Source organism: Anthonomus grandis, chromosome 12 (assembly GCF_022605725.1).
Source record: "Anthonomus grandis grandis chromosome 12, icAntGran1.3, whole genome shotgun sequence".
Taxonomy (NCBI): Eukaryota; Metazoa; Arthropoda; class Insecta; order Coleoptera; family Curculionidae; genus Anthonomus; species Anthonomus grandis.
This window is the reverse complement of record NC_065557.1, coordinates 10,060,918-10,072,982: the sequence shown is the minus strand read 5'-3', so window position 1 is coordinate 10,072,982 and position 12,065 is coordinate 10,060,918. Positions and strand designations below refer to the sequence as shown.

The window sequence follows — 12,065 nt, the reverse complement described above, 5'->3', positions numbered from 1 at the left end:
TTCGTGTTGTAGGTGATGGGATCAAGCCGCTGGTATAGTTAGTTGAAATTCGAAAAAAATCAATTTTTGGTGAAAAATTCGATACGGGGGGGTATACCCTAAAAATGAAAAATCCCGAACTTTGGAGGTTTATATCTCGGCTTCTATGGGCACTATCGGGATAATTCCAACGGTTTTGACTTAGTTTCGTCCTTCTGAATCCAACGAGACCATCCGCAAGGTCGTAGCTCTCATATTAGCTGAGATCTCGCATTTTTGTGGCCCATTTTTGGGCTCAAAAACGGGGTCGAAAATTGACTTTTTTCCGAATATTTAAAGTGCTATAATTCCACTTGTTCTAGTCGAATTTCGTTATAATCCGGTGTTTTCGTGATGTAGGTGATGGGAATAAGCCGCTGATAGGGATTTCTATAGCGATTTTCGAGTTTAAAGAAAATCGATTTTTCGCATTTTCAAAGTGCCATAACTCCCTTAGTTTTTCTCGAAACTCATTATAACCCGGTGTTTTCGTGTTGTAGGTGATGGGATCAAGCCGCTGGTATAGTTAGTTGAAATTCGAAAAAATCAATTTTTGGTGAAAAATTCGATACGGGGGGGTACTACCCTAAAAATGAAAAATCCCGAACTTTGGAGGTCCATATCTCGGCTTCTATGGGCACTATCGGGATAATTCCAACGGTTTTTGACTTAGTTTCGTCCTTCTGAATCCAACGAGACCACCCGCAAGGTCGTAGCTCCCATATTAGCTGAGATCTCGCATTTTTGTAGCCCATATTTGGGCTCAAAAACGGGGTCGAAAATTGACTTTTTTCCGAATTTTCAAAGTGCTATAATTCCACTTGTTCTAGTCGAATTTCGTTATATCCGGTGTTTTCGTGATGTAGGTGATGGGAATAAGCGCTGATAGGGATTTCTATAGCGATTTTCGAGTTTAAAGAAAATCGATTTTTCGCATTTTCAAAGTGCCATAACTCCCTTAGTTTTTCTCGAAACTCATTATAACCCGGTGTTTTCGTGTTGTAGGTGATGGGATCAAGCTGCTGGTATAGTTAGTTGAAATTCGAAAAAAATCAATTTTTGGTGAAAAATTCGATACGGGGGGGTATACCCTAAAAATGAAAAATCCCGAACTTTGGAGGTCCATATCTCGGCTTCTATGGGCACTATCGGGATAATTCCAACGGTTTTGACTTAGTTTCGTCCTTCTGAATCCAACGAGACCACCCGCAAGGTCGTAGCTCCCATATTAGCTGAGATCTCGCATTTTTGTAGCCCATTTTTGGGCTCAAAAACGGGGTCGAAAATTGACTTTTTTCCGAATTTTCAAAGTGCTATAATTCCACTAGTTCTAGTCGAATTCAGTTATAATCCGGTGTTTTCGTAATGTAGGTGATGGGAATAAGCCGCTGATAGGGATTTCTATAGCGATTTTCGAGTTTAAAGAAAATCGATTTTTCGCATTTTCAAAGTGCAATAACTCCCTTAGTTTTTCTCGAAACTCATTATAACCCGGTGTTTTCGTGTTGTAGGTGATGGGATCAAGCTGCTGGTATAGTTATTTCAAATTCGAAAAAAATAAATTTTTGGTGAAAAATTCGATACGGGGGGGTATACCCTAAAAATGAAAAATCTCGAACTTTGGAGGTCCATATCTCGGCTTCTATGGGCACTATCGGGATAATTCCAACGGTTTTGACTTAGTTTCGTCCTTCTGAATCCAACGAGACCATCTGCAAGGTCGTAGCTCTCATATTAGCTGAGATCTCGCATTTTTGTGGCCCATTTTTGGGCTCAAAAACGGGGTCAAAAATTGACTTTTTTCCGAATATTTAAAGTGCTATAATTCCACTTGTTCTAGTCGAATTTCGTTATAATCCGGTGTTTTCGTGATATAGGTGATGGGAATAAGCCGCTGATAGGGATTTCTATAGCGATTTTCGAGTTTAAAGAAAATCGATTTTTCGCATTTTCAAAGTGCAATAACTCCCTTAGTTTTTCTCGAAACTCATTATAACCCGGTGTTTTCGTGTTGTAGGTGATGGGATCAAGCTGCTGGTATAGTTATTTCAAATTCGAAAAAAATAAATTTTTGGTGAAAAATTCGATACGGGGGGGTATACCCTAAAAATGAAAAATCCCGAACTTTGGAGGTCCATATCTCGGCTTCTATGGGCACTATCGGGATAATTCCAACGGTTTTGACTTAGTTTCGTCCTTCTGAATCCAACGAGACCACCCGCAAGGTCGTAGCTCCCATATTAGCTGAGATCTCGCATTTTTGTGGCCCATTTTTGGGCTCAAAAACGGGGTCGAAAATTGACTTTTTTCCGAATTTTCAAAGTGCTATAATTCCACTAGTTCTAGTCGAATTCAGTTATAATCCGGTGTTTTCGTAATGTAGGTGATGGGAATAAGCCGCTGATAGGGATTTCTATAGCGATTTTCGAGTTTAAAGAAAATCGATTTTTCGCATTTTCAAAGTGCAATAACTCCCTTAGTTTTTCTCGAAACTCATTATAACCCGGTGTTTTCGTGTTGTAGGTGATGGGATCAAGCTGCTGGTATAGTTATTTCAAATTCGAAAAAAATAAATTTTTGGTGAAAAATTCGATACGGGGGGGTATACCCTAAAAATGAAAAATCTCGAACTTTGGAGGTCCATATCTCGGCTTCTATGGGCACTATCGGGATAATTCCAACGGTTTTGACTTAGTTTCGTCCTTCTGAATCCAACGAGACCATCTGCAAGGTCGTAGCTCTCATATTAGCTGAGATCTCGCATTTTTGTGGCCCATTTTTGGGCTCAAAAACGGGGTCAAAAATTGACTTTTTTCCGAATATTTAAAGTGCTATAATTCCACTTGTTCTAGTCGAATTTCGTTATAATCCGGTGTTTTCGTGATATAGGTGATGGGAATAAGCCGCTGATAGGGATTTCTATAGCGATTTTCGAGTTTAAAGAAAATCGATTTTTCGCATTTTCAAAGTGCAATAACTCCCTTAGTTTTTCTCGAAACTCATTATAACCCGGTGTTTTCGTGTTGTAGGTGATGGGATCAAGCTGCTGGTATAGTTATTTCAAATTCGAAAAAAATAAATTTTTGGTGAAAAATTCGATACGGGGGGGGTATACCCTAAAAATGAAAAATCCCGAACTTTGGAGGTCCATATCTCGGCTTCTATGGGCACTATCGGGATAATTCCAACGGTTTTGACTTAGTTTCGTCCTTCTGAATCCAACGAGACCACCCGCAAGGTCGTAGCTCCCATATTAGCTGAGATCTCGCATTTTTGTAGCCCATTTTTGGGCTCAAAAACGGGGTCGAAAATTGACTTTTTTCCGAATTTTCAAAGTGCTATAATTCCACTTGTTCTAGTCGAATTTCGTTATAATCCGGTGTTTTCGTGATGTAGGTGATGGGAATAAGCCGCTGATAGGGATTTCTATAGCGATTTTCGAGTTTAAAGAAAATCGATTTTTCGCATTTTCAAAGTGCCATAACTCCCTTAGTTTTTCTCGAAACTCATTATAACCCGGTGTTTTCGTGTTGTAGGTGATGGGATCAAGCCGCTGGTATAGTTAGTTGAAATTCGAAAAAAATCAATTTTTGGTGAAAAATTCGATACGGGGGGGTATACCCTAAAAATGAAAAATCCCGAAATTTGGAGGTCCATATCTCGGCTTCTATGGGCACTATCGGGATAATTCCAACGGTTTTGACTTAGTTTCGTCCTTCTGAATCCAACGAGACCACCCGCAAGGTCGTAGCTCCCATATTAGCTGAGATCTCGCATTTTTGTAGCCCATTTTTGGGCTCAAAAACGGGGTCGAAAATTGACATTTTTCCGAATTTTCAAAGTGCTATAATTCCACTTGTTCTAGTCGAATTTCGTTATAATCCGGTGTTTTCGTGATGTAGGTGATGGGAATAAGCCGCTGATAGGGATTTCTATAGCGATTTTCGAGTTTAAAGAAAATCGATTTTTCGCATTTTCAAAGTGCCATAACTCCCTTAGTTTTTCTCGAAACTCATTATAACCCGGTGTTTTCGTGTTGTAGGTGATGGGATCAAGCCGCTGGTATAGTTAGTTGAAATTCGAAAAAAATCAATTTTTGGTGAAAAATTCGATACGGGGGGGTATACCCTAAAAATGAAAAATCCCGAACTTTGGAGGTCCATATCTCGGCTTCTATGGGCACTATCGGGATAATTCCAACGGTTTTGACTTAGTTTCGTCCTTCTGAATCCAACGAGACCACCCGCAAGGTCGTAGCTCCCATATTAGCTGAGATCTCGCATTTTTGTAGCCCATTTTTGGGCTCAAAAACGGGGTCGAAAATTGACTTTTTTCCGAATTTTCAAAGTGCTATAATTCCACTTGTTCTAGTCGAATTTCGTTATAATCCGGTGTTTTCGTGATGTAGGTGATGGGAATAAGCCGCTGATAGGGATTTCTATAGCGATTTTCGAGTTTAAAGAAAATCGATTTTTCGCATTTTCAAAGTGCCATAACTCCCTTAGTTTTTCTCGAAACTCATTATAACCCGGTGTTTTCGTGTTGTAGGTGATGGGATCAAGCCGCTGGTATAGTTAGTTGAAATTCGAAAAAAATCAATTTTTGGTGAAAAATTCGATACGGGGGGGTATACCCTAAAAATGAAAAATCCCGAAATTTGGAGGTCCATATCTCGGCTTCTATGGGCACTATCGGGATAATTCCAACGGTTTTGACTTAGTTTCGTCCTTCTGAATCCAACGAGACCACCCGCAAGGTCGTAGCTCCCATATTAGCTGAGATCTCGCATTTTTGTAGCCCATTTTTGGGCTCAAAAACGGGGTCGAAAATTGACATTTTTCCGAATTTTCAAAGTGCTATAATTCCACTTGTTCTAGTCGAATTTCGTTATAATCCGGTGTTTTCGTGATGTAGGTGATGGGAATAAGCCGCTGATAGGGATTTCTATAGCGATTTTCGAGTTTAAAGAAAATCGATTTTTCGCATTTTCAAAGTGCCATAACTCCCTTAGTTTTTCTCGAAACTCATTATAACCCGGTGTTTTCGTGTTGTAGGTGATGGGATCAAGCCGCTGGTATAGTTAGTTGAAATTCGAAAAAAATCAATTTTTGGTGAAAAATTCGATACGGGGGGGTATACCCTAAAAATGAAAAATCCCGAACTTTGGAGGTCCATATCTCGGCTTCTATGGGCACTATCGGGATAATTCCAACGGTTTTGACTTAGTTTCGTCCTTCTGAATCCAACGAGACCATCCGCAAGGTCGTAGCTCCCATATTAGCTGAGATCTCGCATTTTTGTGGCCCATTTTTGGGCTCAAAAACGGGGTCGAAAATTGACTTTTTTCCGAATTTTCAAAGTGCTATAATTCCACTTGTTCTAGTCGAATTTCGTTATAATCCGGTGTTTTCGTGATGTAGGTGATGGGAATAAGCCGCTGATAGGGATTTCTATAGCGATTTTCGAGTTTAAAGAAAATCGATTTTTTGCATTTTCAAAGTGCCATAACTCCCTTAGTTTTTCTCGAAACTCATTATAACCCGGTGTTTTCGTGTTGTAGGTGATGGGATCAAGCCGCTGGTAGAGTTATTTCAAATTCGAAAAAAATAAATTTTTGGTGAAAAATTCGATACGGGGGGGTATACCCTAAAAATGAAAAATCCCGAACTTTGGAGGTCCATATCTCGGCTTCTATGGGCACTATCGGGATAATTCCAACGGTTTTGACTTAGTTTCGTCCTTCTGAATCCAACGAGACGATCCGCAAGGTCGTAGCTCCCATATTAGCTAAGATCTCGCATTTTTGTGGCCCATTTTTGGGCTCAAAAACGGGGTCGAAAATTGACTTTTTTCCGAATTTTCAAAGTGCTATAATTCCACTTGTTCTAGTCGAATTTCGTTATAATCCGGTGTTTTCGTGATGTAGGTGATGGGAATAAGCCGCTGATAGGGATTTCTATAGCGATTTTCGAGTTTAAAGAAAATCGATTTTTCGCATTTTCAAAGTGCCATAACTCCCTTAGTTTTTCTCGAAACTCATTATAACCCGGTGTTTTCGTGTTGTAGGTGATGGGATCAAGCCGCTGGTAGAGTTATTTCAAATTCGAAAAAAATAAATTTTTGGTGAAAAATTCGATACGGGGGGTATACCCTAAAAATAAAAAATCCCGAATTTTGGAGGTCCATATCTCGGCTTCTATGGGCACTATCGGGATAATTCCAACGGTTTTGACTTAGTTTCGTCCTTCTGAATCCAACGAGACCATCCGCAAGGTCGTAGCTCCCATATTAGCTGAGATCTCGCATTTTTGTGGCCTATTTTTGGGGTCAAAAACGGGGTCGAAAATTGACTTTTTTCCGAATTTTCAAAGTGCTATAATTCCACTAGTTCTAGTCGAATTCAGTTATAATCCAGTGTTTTCGTAATGTAGGTGATGGGAATAAGCCGCTGATAGGGATTTCGATAGCGATTTTCGAGTTTAAAGAAAATCGATTTTTCGCATTTTCAAAGTGCCATAACTCCCTTAGTTTTTCTCGAAACTCTTTATAACCCGGTGTTTTCGTGTTGTAGGTGATGGGATCAAGCCGCTGGTAGAGTTATTTCAAATTCGAAAAAAATCAATTTTTGGTGAAAAATTCGATACGGGGGGGTATACCCTAAAAATGAAAAATCCCGAACTTTGGAGGTCCATATCTCGGCTTCTATGGGCACTATCGGGATAATTCCAACGGTTTTGACTTAGTTTCGTCCTTCTGAATCCAACGAGACCATTCGCAAGGTCGTAGCTCCCATATTAGCTGAGATCTCGCACTTTTGTGGCCCATTTTTGGGCTCAAAAACGGGGTCGAAAATTGACTTTTTTCCGAATTTTCAAAGTGCTATAATTCCACTTGTTCTAGTCGAATTTCGTTATAATCCGGTGTTTTCGTGATGTAGGTGATGGGAATAAGCCGCTGATAGGGATTTCTATAGCGATTTTCGAGTTTAAAGAAAATCGATTTTTCGCATTTTCAAAGTGCCATAACTCCCTTAGTTTTTCTCGAAACTCATTATAACCCGGTGTTTTCGTGTTGTAGGTGATGGGATCAAGCCGCTGGTATAGTTAGTTGAAATTCGAAAAAAATCAATTTTTGGTGAAAAATTCGATACGGGGGGGTATACCCTAAAAATGAAAAATCCCGAACTTTGGAGGTCCATATCTCGGCTTCTATGGGCACTATCGGGATAATTCCAACGGTTTTGACTTAGTTTCGTCCTTCTGAATCCAACGAGACCACCCGCAAGGTCGTAGCTCCCATATTAGCTGAGATCTCGCATTTTTGTAGCCCATTTTTGGGCTCAAAAACGGGGTCGAAAATTGACTTTTTTCCGAATTTTCAAAGTGCTATAATTCCACTAGTTCTAGTCGAATTCAGTTATAATCCGGTGTTTTCGTAATGTAGGTGATGGGAATAAGCCGCTGATAGGGATTTCGATAGCGATTTTCGAGTTTAAAGAAAATCGATCTTTCGCATTTTCAAAGTGCCATAACTCCCTTAGTTTTTCTCGAAACTCATTATAACCCGGTGTTTTCGTGTTGTAGGTGATGGGATCAAGCCGCTGGTATAGTTAGTTGAAATTCGAAAAAAATCAATTTTTGGTGAAAAATTCGATACGGGGGGGTATACCCTAAAAATGAAAAATCCCGAACTTTGGAGGTCCATATCTCGGCTTCTATGGGCACTATCGGGATAATTCCAACGGTTTTGACTAATTTTCGTCCTTCTGAATCCAACGAGACCACCCGCAAGGTCGTAGCTCCCATATTAGCTGAGATCTCGCATTTTTGTAGCCCATTTTTGGGCTCAAAAACGGGGTCGAAAATTGACTTTTTTCCGAATTTTCAAAGTGCTATAATTCCACTTGTTCTAGTCGAATTTCGTTATAATCCGGTGTTTTCGTGATGTAGGTGATGGGAATAAGCCGCTGATAGGGATTTCTATAGCGATTTTCGAGTTTAAAGAAAATCGATTTTTCGCATTTTCAAAGTGCCATAACTCCCTTAGTTTTTCTCGAAACTCATTATAACCCGGTGTTTTCGTGTTGTAGGTGATGGGATCAAGCCGCTGGTATAGTTAGTTGAAATTCGAAAAAAATCAATTTTTGGTGAAAAATTCGATACGGGGGGGTATACCCTAAAAATGAAAAATCCCGAACTTTGGAGGTCCATATCTCGGCTTCTATGGGCACTATCGAGATAATTCCAACGGTTTTGACTTAGTTTCGTCCTTCTGAATCCAACGAGACCACCCGCAAGGTCATAGCTCCCATATTAGCTGAGATCTCGCATTTTTGTAGCCCATTTTTGGGCTCAAAAACGGGGTCGAAAATTGACTTTTTTCCGAATTTTCAAAGTGCTATAATTCCACTAGTTCTAGTCGAATTCAGTTATAATCCGGTGTTTTCGTAATGTAGGTGATGGGAATAAGCCGCTGATAGGGATTTCTATAGCGATTTTCGAGTTTAAAGAAAATCGATTTTTCGCATTTTCAAAGTGCAATAACTCCCTTAGTTTTTCTCGAAACTCATTATAACCCGGTGTTTTCGTGTTGTAGGTGATGGGATCAAGCCGCTGGTAGAGTTATTTCAAATTCGAAAAAAATAAATTTTTGGTGAAAAATTCGATACGGGGGGGTATACCCTAAAAATAAAAAATCCCGAATTTTGGAGGTCCATATCTCGGCTTCTATGGGCACTATCGGGATAATTCCAACGGTTTTGACTTAGTTTCGTCCTTCTGAATCCAACGAGACCATCCGCAAGGTCGTAGCTCCCATATTAGCTGAGATCTCGCATTTTTGTGGCCTATTTTTGGGCTCAAAAACGGGGTCGAAAATTGACTTTTTTCCGAATTTTCAAAGTGCTATAATTCCACTAGTTCTAGTCGAATTCAGTTATAATCCAGTGTTTTCGTAATGTAGGTGATGGGAATAAGCCGCTGATAGGGATTTCGATAGCGATTTTCGAGTTTAAAGAAAATCGATTTTTCGCATTTTCAAAGTGCCATAACTCCCTTAGTTTTTCTCGAAACTCATTATAACCCGGTGTTTTCGTGTTGTAGGTGATGGGATCAAGCCGCTGGTAGAGTTATTTCAAATTCGAAAAAAATCAATTTTTGGTGAAAAATTCGATACGGGGGGGTATACCCTAAAAATGAAAAATCCCGAACTTTGGAGGTCCATATCTCGGCTTCTATGGGCACTATCGGGATAATTCCAACGGTTTTGACTTAGTTTCGTCCTTCTTAATCCAACGAGACCACCCGCAAGGTCGTAGCTCCCATATTAGCTGAGATCTCGCATTTTTGTAGCCCATTTTTGGGCTCAAAAACGGGGTCGAAAATTGACTTTTTTCCGAATTTTCAAAGTGCTATAATTCCACTTGTTCTAGTCGAATTTCGTTATAATCCGGTGTTTTCGTGATGTAGGTGATGGGAATAAGCCGCTGATAGGGATTTCTATAGCGATTTTCGAGTTTAAAGAAAATCGATTTTTCGCATTTTCAAAGTGCCATAACTCCCTTAGTTTTTCTCGAAACACATTATAACCCGGTGTTTTCGTGTTGTAGGTGATGGGATCAAGCCGCTGGTATAGTTAGTTGAAATTCAAAAAAAATCAATTTTTGGTGAAAAATTCGATACGGGGGGGTATACCCTAAAAATGAAAAATCCCGAACTTTGGAGGTCCATATCTCGGCTTCTATGGGCACTATCGGGATAATTCCAACGGTTTTGACTTAGTTTCGTCCTTCTGAATCCAACGAGACCACCCGCAAGGTCGTAGCTCCCATATTAGCTGAGATCTCGCATTTTTGTAGCCCATTTTTGGGCTCAAAAACGGGGTCGAAAATTGACTTTTTTCCGAATTTTCAAAGTGCTATAATTCCACTAGTTCTAGTCGAATTCAGTTATAATCCGGTGTTTTCGTAATGTAGGTGATGGGAATAAGCCGCTGATAGGGATTTCGATAGCGATTTTCGAGTTTAAAGAAAATCGATTTTTCGCATTTTCAAAGTGCCATAACTCCCTTAGTTTTTCTCGAAACTCATTATAACCCGGTGTTTTCGTGTTGTAGGTGATGGGATCAAGCCGCTGGTAGAGTTATTTCAAATTCGAAAAAAATCAATTTTTGGTGAAAAATTCGATACGGGGGGGTATACCCTAAAAATAAGAAATCCCGAATTTTGGAGGTCCATATCTCGGCTTCTATGGGCACTATCGGGATAATTCCAACGGTTTTGACTTAGTTTCGTCCTTCTGAATCCAACGAGACCATTCGCAAGGTCGTAGCTCCCATATAAGCTGAGATCTCGCACTTTTGTGGCCCATTTTTGGGCTCAAAAACGGGGTCGAAAATTGACTTTTTTCCGAATTTTCAAAGTGCTATAATTCCACTTGTTCTAGTCGAATTTCGTTATAATCCGGTGTTTTCGTGATGTAGGTGATGGGAATAAGCCGCTGATAGGGATTTCTATAGCGATTTTCGAGTTTAAAGAAAATCGATTTTTCGCATTTTCAAAGTGCCATAACTCCCTTAGTTTTTCTCGAAACTCATTATAACCCGGTGTTTTCGTGTTGTAGGTGATGGGATCAAGCCGCTGGTATAGTTAGTTGAAATTCGAAAAAAATCAATTTTTGGTGAAAAATTCGATACGGGGGGGTATACCCTAAAAATGAAAAATCCCGAACTTTGGAGGTCCATATCTCGGCTTCTATGGGCACTATCGGGATAATTCCAACGGTTTTGACTTAGTTTCGTCCTTCTGAATCCAACGAGACCATCCGCAAGGTCGTAGCTCTCATATTAGCTGAGATCTCGCATTTTTGTGGCCCATTTTTGGGCTCAAAAACGGGGTCGAAAATTGACTTTTTTCCGAATATTTAAAGTGCTATAATTCCACTTGTTCTAGTCGAATTTCGTTATAATCCGGTGTTTTCGTGATGTAGGTGATGGGAATAAGCCGCTGATAGGGATTTCTATAGCGATTTTCGAGTTTAAAGAAAATCGATTTTTCGCATTTTCAAAGTGCCATAACTCCCTTAGTTTTTCTCGAAACTCATTATAACTCGGTGTTTTCGTGTTGTAGGTGATGGGATCAAGCCGCTGGTAGAGTTATTTCAAATTCGAAAAAAATCAATTTTTGGTGAAAAATTCGATACGGGGGGGTATACCCTAAAAATGAAAAATCCCGAACTTTGGAGGTCCATATCTCAGCTTCTATGGGCACTATCGGGATAATTCCAACGGTTTTGACTTAGTTTCGTCCTTCTGAATCCAACGAGACGATCCGCAAGGTCGTAGCTCCCATATTAGCTGAGATCTCGCATTTTTGTGGCCCATTTTTGGGCTCAAAAACGGGGTCGAAAATTGACTTTTTTCCGAATTTTCAAAGTGCTATAATTCCACTTGTTCTAGTCGAATTTCGTTATAATCCGGTGTTTTCGTGATGTAGGTGATGGGAATAAGCCGCTGATAGGGATTTCTATAGCGATTTTCGAGTTTAAAGAAAATCGATTTTTCGCATTTTCAAAGTGCCATAACTCCCTTAGTTTTTCTCGAAACTCATTATAACCCGGTGTTTTCGTGTTGTAGGTGATGGGATCAAGCCGCTGGTATAGTTAGTTGAAATTCGAAAAAAATCAATTTTTGGTGAAAAATTCGATACGGGGGGGTATACCCTAAAAATGAAAAATCCCGAACTGTGGAGGTCCATATCTCGGCTTCTATGGGCACTATCGGGATAGTTCCAACGGTTTTGACTTAGTTTCGTCCTTCTGAATCCAACGAGACCACCCGCAAGGTCGTAGCTCCCATATTAGCTGAGATCTCGCATTTTTGTAGCCCATTTTTGGGCTCAAAAACGGGGTCGAAAATTGACTTTTTTCCGAATTTTCAAAGTGCTATAATTCCACTAGTTCTAGTCGAATTCAGTTATAATCCGGTGTTTTCGTAATGTAGGTGATGGGAATAAGCCGCTGAGAGGGATTTCTATAGCGATTTTCGAGTTT

The 12,065-nt window shown here is 39.9% G+C and overlaps 1 protein-coding gene and 1 long non-coding RNA gene across 3 annotated transcripts in view; one reads left to right on the top strand and one right to left on the bottom strand.

Moving 5' to 3' along the window:
• The window catches only part of LOC126743436 (protein prickle-like), a 444,925-nt gene that overhangs the window by 194,191 nt on the left and 238,669 nt on the right, over window positions 1-12,065 (bottom strand). The window lies entirely within an intron of this gene.
• The window catches only part of LOC126743442 (uncharacterized), a 28,417-nt gene that overhangs the window by 945 nt on the left and 15,407 nt on the right, over window positions 1-12,065 (top strand). Inside the window, exon 2 of the long non-coding RNA XR_007662874.1 lies at window positions 11,352-11,509. This is a non-coding gene — a long non-coding RNA (uncharacterized LOC126743442). The remainder of the gene's footprint in view (window positions 1-11,351; window positions 11,510-12,065) is intronic.